Consider the following 9,086-nt stretch of genomic DNA (forward strand, 5'->3'; position numbering starts at 1 on the left):
TCTGAATGGAGCATCATAGGTATTTTCTATGATGGTCTCTCTGAACTGTCCAAGATGTCTTTGGATAGCTCTTCTGGAGGATCTCTTCATCTGAAGAAGACGCCTACTGAAGCTCAAGAACTGATTGAAATGGTTGCAAATAACCAATTCATGTACACTTCTGAAAGAAATCCTGTGAACAATGGGACTAGTCAGAAGAAAGGAGTTCTTGAGATTGATACTCTGAATGCCATATTGGCTCAGAACAAAATATTGACTCAACAAGTCAATATGATTTCTCAAAGTCTGTCTGGAATGCAAAATGCACCAAGCAGTACTAAGGAAGCTTCATCTGAGGAAGAAGCCTATGATCCTGAGAACCCTTCAATAGAAGAGGTGAATTACATGGGAGAACCCTATGGAAACACCTACAATCCTTCATGGAGGAATCATCCAAATCTTTCATGGAAGGATCAACAGAGACCTCAACAAGGTTTCAATAACAATAATGGTGGAAGAAACAGGTTTAGCAATAGCAAGCCTTTTCCATCATCTTCTCAGCAACAGACAGAGAGTTCTAAGCAGAATACCTCTGACTTAGCAACCATGGTCTCTGATCTAATCAAAACCACTCAAAGTTTCATGACTGAAACTAGGTCCTCCATTAAGAATTTGGAAGGACAAGTGGGTCAGTTGAGCAAGAAAATTACTGAACTCCCTCTTAGTACTCTCCCAAGCAATACAGAAGAAAATCCAAAAGGAGAGTGCAAAGCCATCAACATGGCCGAATTCTGGGAGGAAGAAGAGGCAGTGAACGCCACTGAGGAAGACCTCACTGGGCGTCCACTGACCTCCAATGAGTTCCCCAATGAGGAACCATGGGAATCTGAGGCTCAAACTGAGACCATAGAGATTCCAATGGACTTACTCCTGCCATTCATGAGCTCTGATGAGTATTCTTCTTCTGAAGAGGATGAGTATGTCACTGAAGAGCAAGTTGCTAAATACCTTGGAGCAATCATGAAGCTAAATGACAAGTTATTTGGAAATGAGACTTGGGAGGATGAATCCCCTTTGCTCACCAAAGAACTGAATGACTTGTCTAGGCAGAAACTGCCTCAAAAGAGGCAGGATCCTGGGAAGTTTTCTATACCTTGTACCATAGGCACCATGACCTTCAAGAAGGCCTTGTGTGACTTAGGGTCAAGTGTAAACCTCATGCCTCTCTCTGTAATGGAGAAGCTAGGGATCTTTGAGGTGCAAGCTGCAAAGATCTCACTAGAGATGGCAGACAACTCAAGAAAACAAGCCCATGGACTTGTAGAGGATGTTCTGGTCAAAGTTGAAGACCATTACATCCCTACTGATTTCATAGTCCTAGAGACTGGGAAGTGCATGAATGAATCCATCATCCTTGGCAGACCCTTCCTAGCCACAGCAAAGGCTGTGATTGATGTTGATAGAGGAGAGTTGATCATTCAAGTGAATGAAGAATCCTTGATGTTTAAGGCCCAAGGATATCCCTCTGTCATCATGGAGAGGAAGCATGAAGAGCTTCTCTCAAAACAGAGCCAAACAGAGCCCCCACAGTCAAACTCTAAGTTTGGTGTTGGGAGGCCACAACCAAACTCTAAGTTTGGTGTTGAACCCCCACATTCAAACTCTAAGTTTGGTGTTGGGAGGTTCCAACACGGTTCTGAGCATTTCTGAGGCTCCATGAGAGTCCTCTGTCAAGCTAGTGACAATAAAGAAGTGCTTGTCGGGAGGCAACCCAATGTTTTATAATTAATTATTTTCTTTTGTTATTTTATCTCTTTTGTAGGTTGATGATCATAAAAAGTCACAAAATCCATGAAAAAAGCAAAAACAGAATGAAAAACAGGAAGAAAAACAGCACACCCTGGAGGACGCACCCACTGGTGTTTAAACGCCAGTGAGGTTAGCTGGTGGGCGTTTAACGCCCAGTCTGGCACCATTCTGGGCGTTTAACGCCAAAAAGGGGCACCAGACTGGCGTTAAACGCCAGAAAGGGGCAAGATGCTGGCGTTAAACGCCAGAAATGGGCACCAGCCCGGCGTTTAACGCCAGAAATGGCACAAAACGTGATTTTGCATGCCATTTGGTGCAGGGATGACTTTTCCTTGACACCTCAGGATCTGTGGACCCCACAAGATCCCCACCTACCCTACCACTCTCTCTCTTCTTCACCAATCACCTCAACACCTCTTCCCCAAAAACCCCTCACCTATCAAATCCCATTTTTCTCTTCACCACTCACATCCATCCTTCATAAAACCCCACCTACCTCACCATTCAAACTCAAACCACTTTCCCACCCAAACCCACCCTCAAATGGCCGAACCTCTCTCTCCCCCTCTCCTATATAAAGCCTCCTTCACTCCTTCATTTTCACACACCTTCAACACTTCTTCTTCTCCCTTTTGGCCGAACCACAAAGCCATCTCCCTCTCCTCCATTTCTTCTTCTTCTACTCTCTTCTTTCTTCTTTTGCTCGAGGACGAGCAAACATTTTAAGTTTGGTGTGGTAAAAGCATTGCTTTTAGTTTTTCCATAACCATTTATGGCATCCAAGGTCGGAGAAACCTCTAGAAAGAGGAAAGGGAAGGCAAAAGCTTCCACCTCCGAGTCATGGGAGATGGAGAGATTCATCTCAAGGGTGCATCAAGACCATTTCTATGAAGTTGTGGCCTTGAAGAAGGTGATCCCCGAGGTCCCTTTTTCACTCAAAAAGGGTGAATATCCGGAGATCCGACATGAGATCCGAAGAAGAGGTTGGGAAGTTCTTACCAACCCCATTCAACAAGTCGGAATCTTGATGGTTCAAGAGTTCTATGCCAATGCATGAATCACCAAGAACCATGACCAAAGTGTGAACCCGAATCCAAAGAATTATCTTACTATGGTTCGGGGGAAATACTTGGATTTTAGTCCGGAAAGTGTGAGGGTGGCGTTCAACTTGCCTATGATGCAAGGAGATGAACATCCTTACACTAGAAGGGTCAACTTTGATCAAAGGTTGGACCAAGTCCTCACAGTCATATGTGAAGAGGGCGCCCAATGGAAGAGAGATTCAAGAGGAAAGCCGGTTCAATTAAGAAGGCATAACCTCAAGCCCGTGGCTAGAGGATGGTTAGAGTTCATACAACGCTCAATCATTCCCACTAGCAACCGGTCCGAAGTTACCATAGACCGGGCTATCATGATCCATAGCATCATGATTGGAGAAGAAATAGAGGTTCATGAGGTTATAGCCCAAGAACTCTATAAGGTGGCGGACAAGTTCTCTACCTTGGCAAGGTTAGCCTTTCCTCATCTCATTTGTCACCTCTGTTATTTAGTTGGAGTTGACATAGAAGGAGACATCCCCATTGATGAGGACAAGCCCATCACTAAGAAGAGGATGGAGCACACAAGAGATCCCACTCATCATGAGATCCCTGAGATTCCTCAAGGGATGCACTTTCCTCCACAAGACTATTGGGAGCAATTGAACACCTCCCTAGGAGAATTGAGTTCCAACATGGGACAACTAAGGGTGGAGCATCAAGAACACTCCATCATCCTTCATGAGATTAGAGAAGATCAAAGAATCATGAGGGAGGAGCAACAAAGACAAGGAAGAGATATTGAGGAGCTCAAGCACTCCATAGGATCTTCAAGAGCAAGGAAGAGCCGCCATCACTAAGGTGGACCCGTTCCTTGATTTCCTTGTTCTTTATTCTTCTATTTTTCGAATTTTATGCTTATGTTTATCCATGTTTGTGTCTTGTGATCATTAGTGTCTTAGTGTCTATGACTTAAAGTTATGAATGTCCTATGAATCCATCACCTTTCTTAAATAAAAATGTGCTTAATTGATAAAAGAAAGAATTGCATGAATTTTGAATTTTATAACAGTTAATTATTTTGATGTGGTGGCAATATTTTTGTTCTCTGAATGTATGCTTAAACAGTGCATATGTATCTTGAATTTGTGGTTCATGAATGTTGGCTCTTGAAAGAATGATGAAAAAGGAGACATGTTACTGAGGACTGAAAAATCATAAAAATGATTCTTGAAGCAAGAAAAAAAGGCATTTCTATTCAAAAAAAAAAAAGAGAAGAAAACGAAAAAAAAAGAAGAAAGAAAAATAAAGTTGTGATCCAACGCAATAAGAGTGTGCTTAAGAACCCTGGACACCTCTAATTGGGGACTTTAGCAAAGCTGAGTCACAATCTGAAAAGGTTCACCCAATTATGTGTCTGTGGCATGTATGTATCCGGTGGTAATACTGGAAGACAGAGTGCTTTGGGCCACAGCCAAGACTCAATAAGTAGCTTTGTTCAAGAATCATCATACTTTACTAGGAGAATCATTAACACTATCCGGATTCTAGTTCCTAAAGAAGCCAACCATTCTGAATTTCAAAGGATAGAGTGAGATGCCAAAACTATTCAGAGGCAAAAAGCTAAAAGCCCCGCTCATCTAATTAATACTGATCTTCATAGATGTTTTTGAGATTCATTGCATATTCTCTTCTTTTTATCTTATTTGATTTTCAGTTGCTTGAGGACAAGCAACAATTTAAGTTTGGTATTGTGATGAGCGGATAATTTGTATGCTTTTTGGCATTGTTTTTAGTATGTTTTTGGTATGATCTAGTTAGTTTTTAGTATATTTTTATTATTTTTTAGTTAAAATTCACTTTTCTGGACTTTACTATGAGTTTGTATGTTTTTCTGTGATTTCAGGTATTTTCTGGCTGAAATTGAGGGACTTGAGCAAAAATCTGATTCAGAGACCAAAAAGGACTGCAGATGCTGTTGGATTCTGACCTCCCTGCACTCGAAGTGGATTTTCTGGAGCTACAGAAGCCCAATTGGCGCGCTCTCAACGGCGTTGGAAAGTAGACATCCTGGGCTTTCCAGCAATATATGATAGTCCATGCTTTGCCCAAGATTTGATGGCCCAAATCGGCGTTCAAAGTCACCCTCAGGAATCCCAGCGTTAAACGCTGGAACTGGCACCTAAATGGGAGTTAAACGCCCAAACTGGCATAAAAGCTGGCGTTTAACTCCAAGAAGAGTCTCTGCACGAAAATGCTTCATTGCTCAGCCCAAGCACACACCAAGTGGGCCCGGAAGTGGATTTTTATGTCATTTACTCATTTCTGTACACCTTAGGCTACTAGTTTTTCTATAAGTAGGACCTTTGACTATTGTATTAGAAATCTTTTGATCACTTGAGATCTCTAGATCATCTTTGGACATTTTAGTTCTTAGATCATTGGGAGGCTGGCCATTCGGCCATGCCTAGACCTCATGCTTATGTATTTTCAACGGTGGAGTTTCTACACACCATAGATTAAGGTGTGGAGCTCTGCTGTACCTCGAGTATTAATGCAATTACTATTGTTCTTCTATTCAATTCCGCTTGTTCTTTATCCAAGATATCACTTGTTCTTCAACTTGATGAATGTGATGATCCGTGACACTCATCATCATTCTCACCCATGAGCAAGGTGACTGACAACCACTTCTGTTCTACAAGTAACCAAGGCTCTAGTGAATATCTCTTGGATTCTTTAATCGGAATCTTTGTGGTATAGGCGAGAACTGATGGCGGCATTCAAGAGAATCCGGAAGGTCTAACCTTGTCTGTGGTGTTCTGAGTAGGATTCAATGACTGAATGACTGTGACGTGCTTCAAACTCCTGAAGGCGGGGCGTTAGTGACAGACGCAAAAGAATCACTGGATTCTATTTCGGCCTGATTGAGAACCGACAGATGAATTCCGCTATGCTGTGACAGAGCATATGCAATCGCTTTCACTGAGAGGATGGGAGGTAGCCACTGACAACGGTGAAACCCTTGCTTAAGCTTGCCATGGAAAGGAGTAAGAAGGATTGGATGAAGACAGTAGGAAAGCAGAGAGACGGAAGGGAAGGCATCTTCATGCGCTTATCTGAAGTTCCTACCAATGAATTACATAAGTATCACTATCTTTATCTTTTATGTTATTTTCGTTCATCATCATATACATTTGAGTTGCCTGACTAAGATTTACAAGATGACCATAGCTTGCTTCAATACTAACAATCTCCGTGGGATCGACCCTTACTCGCGTAAGGTTTATTACTTGGACGACCCAGTGCACTTGCTGGTTAGTTGTGCGAAGTTGTGTAATGCCATGGTATTGAGCCACCAAGTTTTTGGGGTTCATGACCGGGGATTATGAGAGTTGTGAAAAAGTATTGTTCACAATTTCGCGCACCACTTGCGCGTCGATGAAGTTTTGAGGCCATTCACGCGTGCGCGTGGAGTGCGCGTACGCGTGGACCTGTTTTCATCCCAAAGTTGATTTTTGAGTTTTAAAAGCCAAATTTCATACTTCTAAGCCTCCGATCTCACCACTTATATCTTAAAACATTATGATATGCCTAGCTATGAGAGAAGGAGCTAGTGGATGTGGTAACTTGCGAGTGAGGCAAGGGAAAATGAATAATCAATGAGGATCATTGATGATTATGTGAGATGTGGAGGATGGTGGTGGAAGTGCTTGTTAAGCCATTGGCCGAAGGGCCGTAATTGTTTATGAATTGGCTGGTTCTGGATTGAACCGAGAGCCGGAATAGCTGTGTATGCTATGAATATTGGCTGGTTATGGATTTAACCGTGAGCCGGAATGGCTGTGTATGATATGAATATTGGCTGGTTCTGGATTGAACCGTGAGCCGGATGGCTGATATGGATGTTGATCCATGGATGAGAAGTCATGCATGTTTATGCTGAATTATTGATAATTGTGATTTGCACTTCCACTATCGGAGATACGAGTTTCCCTGGGTAGTAGCAGTGGCTAGCCACCACGTGCTCCAGGTTGAGACTCGAAGCTCTTTTGACCCTATGTCATAAGTGTGGCCGGGCACTGTGAAAGACCCGGATGAGCTCGCCCCCGTAAATATTCACCAGTGAAGGTGATGGATATAGATCATGATTATGATCAAGTTTATGATGAGTATAACTCGAGTTGGGGATGCGTGACAGAGGGACAGTCCAATGGTTAACTGCCAGGACTTGTCGGGTTGGCTCTATAACCGACAGATGATATCATCAGCCACTAGGGACAGGCATTCATCATATGCATACTATATGAATTGTTTGAGATTGCCTATTTTACTGCATATTACTTGCTAATTGTCTAAATGCCTTACTTGTTCCTAATTGTATATTTCTTGCTTGATATAACTGTGTCTGCTATATTATACTCCTGCTGGTGGTTGGGAGGTATGAAGGAATTGGAAAGGGAAGTATTAGTTAGACTGAAGTATCTTTAGTCAGATGCCCTTTATGGTTTAGTTTGTTTATAAGCTTTGATATTATCTGGAGGAAGCTCTAGGATTGCCTTTGGCTTTCCTCCATTATTATGTATTATATATGTGGAAGCTGTTACCATTCTGGGGACCTCTGGTTCTCACCCATGCGGATTTTGTGGTTTTCAGATGCAGGACGTGAGGTTTCCCGCTGAGGCATGCTGGAGACTTCTATACTTGCGAAGATCCTTTGTTCTCGGGGCTATGTTTTGGTTTATATGTTTTGCTTAGATACTTTTATCTCCATTTAATAATACAAACTGTGATGACTCCTCTTATGGGAGATTTCGGAGAATAGGATTTATGTATTTGTGTCCCTTTGGGTTTCCTTTGGGGTTTTCCTTATTATATCATATGTATATATTGTTATGCTCGGATCGGTTATCTTCGCAGCCGGATCTTGAGTCTTGATATTCCTGTTTTTGACACTCCTTTATATATAATCACGCGTTGGTTATCCTTGTTCGTTACATTGTCGATCGGAGTGTTGCGCTTTAGAGTTGCGATAGTTTTTGTTTACCCCTTTTTCTACAAAGGCTCCTAGTTATATCAATCATTCCTACTACTATATGTACTAAATTTTTTTATTTTAGAGGTCGTAATACCTTGCCATCTCTGAATTATGACTTAAGCATAAGACTCTGTATGGTAGGGTGTTACAAGGTCTCTGTTGATCCTTCCATGAGAGATTTGGATGATTTCTCCATGAAGGATTATAGGTGTTTCCATAGGGTTCTCCCATGTAATTCACCTCTTCCATTGAAGGGTTCTCAGGATCATAAGCTTCTTCTTCAGATGAAGCTTCCTTAGTACTGCCTGGTGCAGCTTGCATGCTAGACAAACTTTGAGAAATCAAATTGACTTGCTAAGTCAATATCTTGTTCTGAGCCAATATGGCATTCAGAGTATCAATCTCAAGAACTCCTTTCTTCTGATTTGTCCCATTGTTCACAGGATTCCTTTCAGAAGTGTACATGAATTGGTTATTTACAACCATTTTAATGAGCTCTTGAGCTTCTGTAGGCATCTTCTTCAGATGAAGAGATCCTCCAGCAGAGCTATCCAAAGACATCTTGGACAGTTCAGACAGACCATCATAGAAAATACCTATAATGCTCCATTCAGAAAGCATGTCAGAAGGACATTTTCTGATCAATTGTTTGTATCTTTCCCAAGCTTCATAGAGGGATTCACCTTCCTTCTGTCTGAAGGTTTGGACTTCCACTCTAAGCTTACTCAATTTTTGAGGTGGAACGAACTTTGCCAAGAAGGCATTGACTAGCTTTTCCCAAGAGTTCAGGCTTTCTTTAGGTTGTGAGTCCAACCATATCCTAGCTCTGTCTCTTACAGCAAAAGGGAATAGCATAAGTCTGTAGACCTCAGGGTCAACCCCATTGGTCTTGACAGTGTCACAGATTTGCAAGAATTCAGCTAAAAATTGATGAGGATCTTCCAATGGAAGTCCATGGAACATGCAATTCTGTTGCATTAGAGAAACTAATTGAGGCTTAAGCTCAAAGTTGTTTGCTCCAATGGTCGGGTTAGAGATGCTTCTCCCATAGAAGTCGGGAGTAGGTGCAGTAAAGTCACCCAGCACCTTCCTTGCATTGTTGGCATTGTTGTTGTTTTCGGCTGCCATGTCTTCTTCTTTGAAGATTTCTGTTAGGTCCTCTACAGAGAATTGTGCTTTAGCTTCTCTTAGCTTTCACTTCAAGGTCCTTTCAGGTTCAGGAT

At 42.0% G+C, this 9,086-nt stretch overlaps 1 non-coding gene across 1 annotated transcript; it reads left to right on the forward strand.

Annotated features, from left to right (window-relative positions):
• The first annotated feature begins 8,478 nt into the window (after positions 1 to 8,478).
• Positions 8,479 to 8,586, forward strand: LOC112699763 (small nucleolar RNA R71). The gene has a single exon (XR_003152702.1). It is a non-coding gene; the product is annotated as a small nucleolar RNA R71 (small nucleolar RNA).
• The last annotated feature ends 500 nt before the right edge of the window (positions 8,587 to 9,086 follow it).

This window comes from Arachis hypogaea, chromosome 6 (genome assembly GCF_003086295.3).
Source record: "Arachis hypogaea cultivar Tifrunner chromosome 6, arahy.Tifrunner.gnm2.J5K5, whole genome shotgun sequence".
Taxonomy (NCBI): domain Eukaryota; kingdom Viridiplantae; phylum Streptophyta; class Magnoliopsida; order Fabales; family Fabaceae; genus Arachis; species Arachis hypogaea.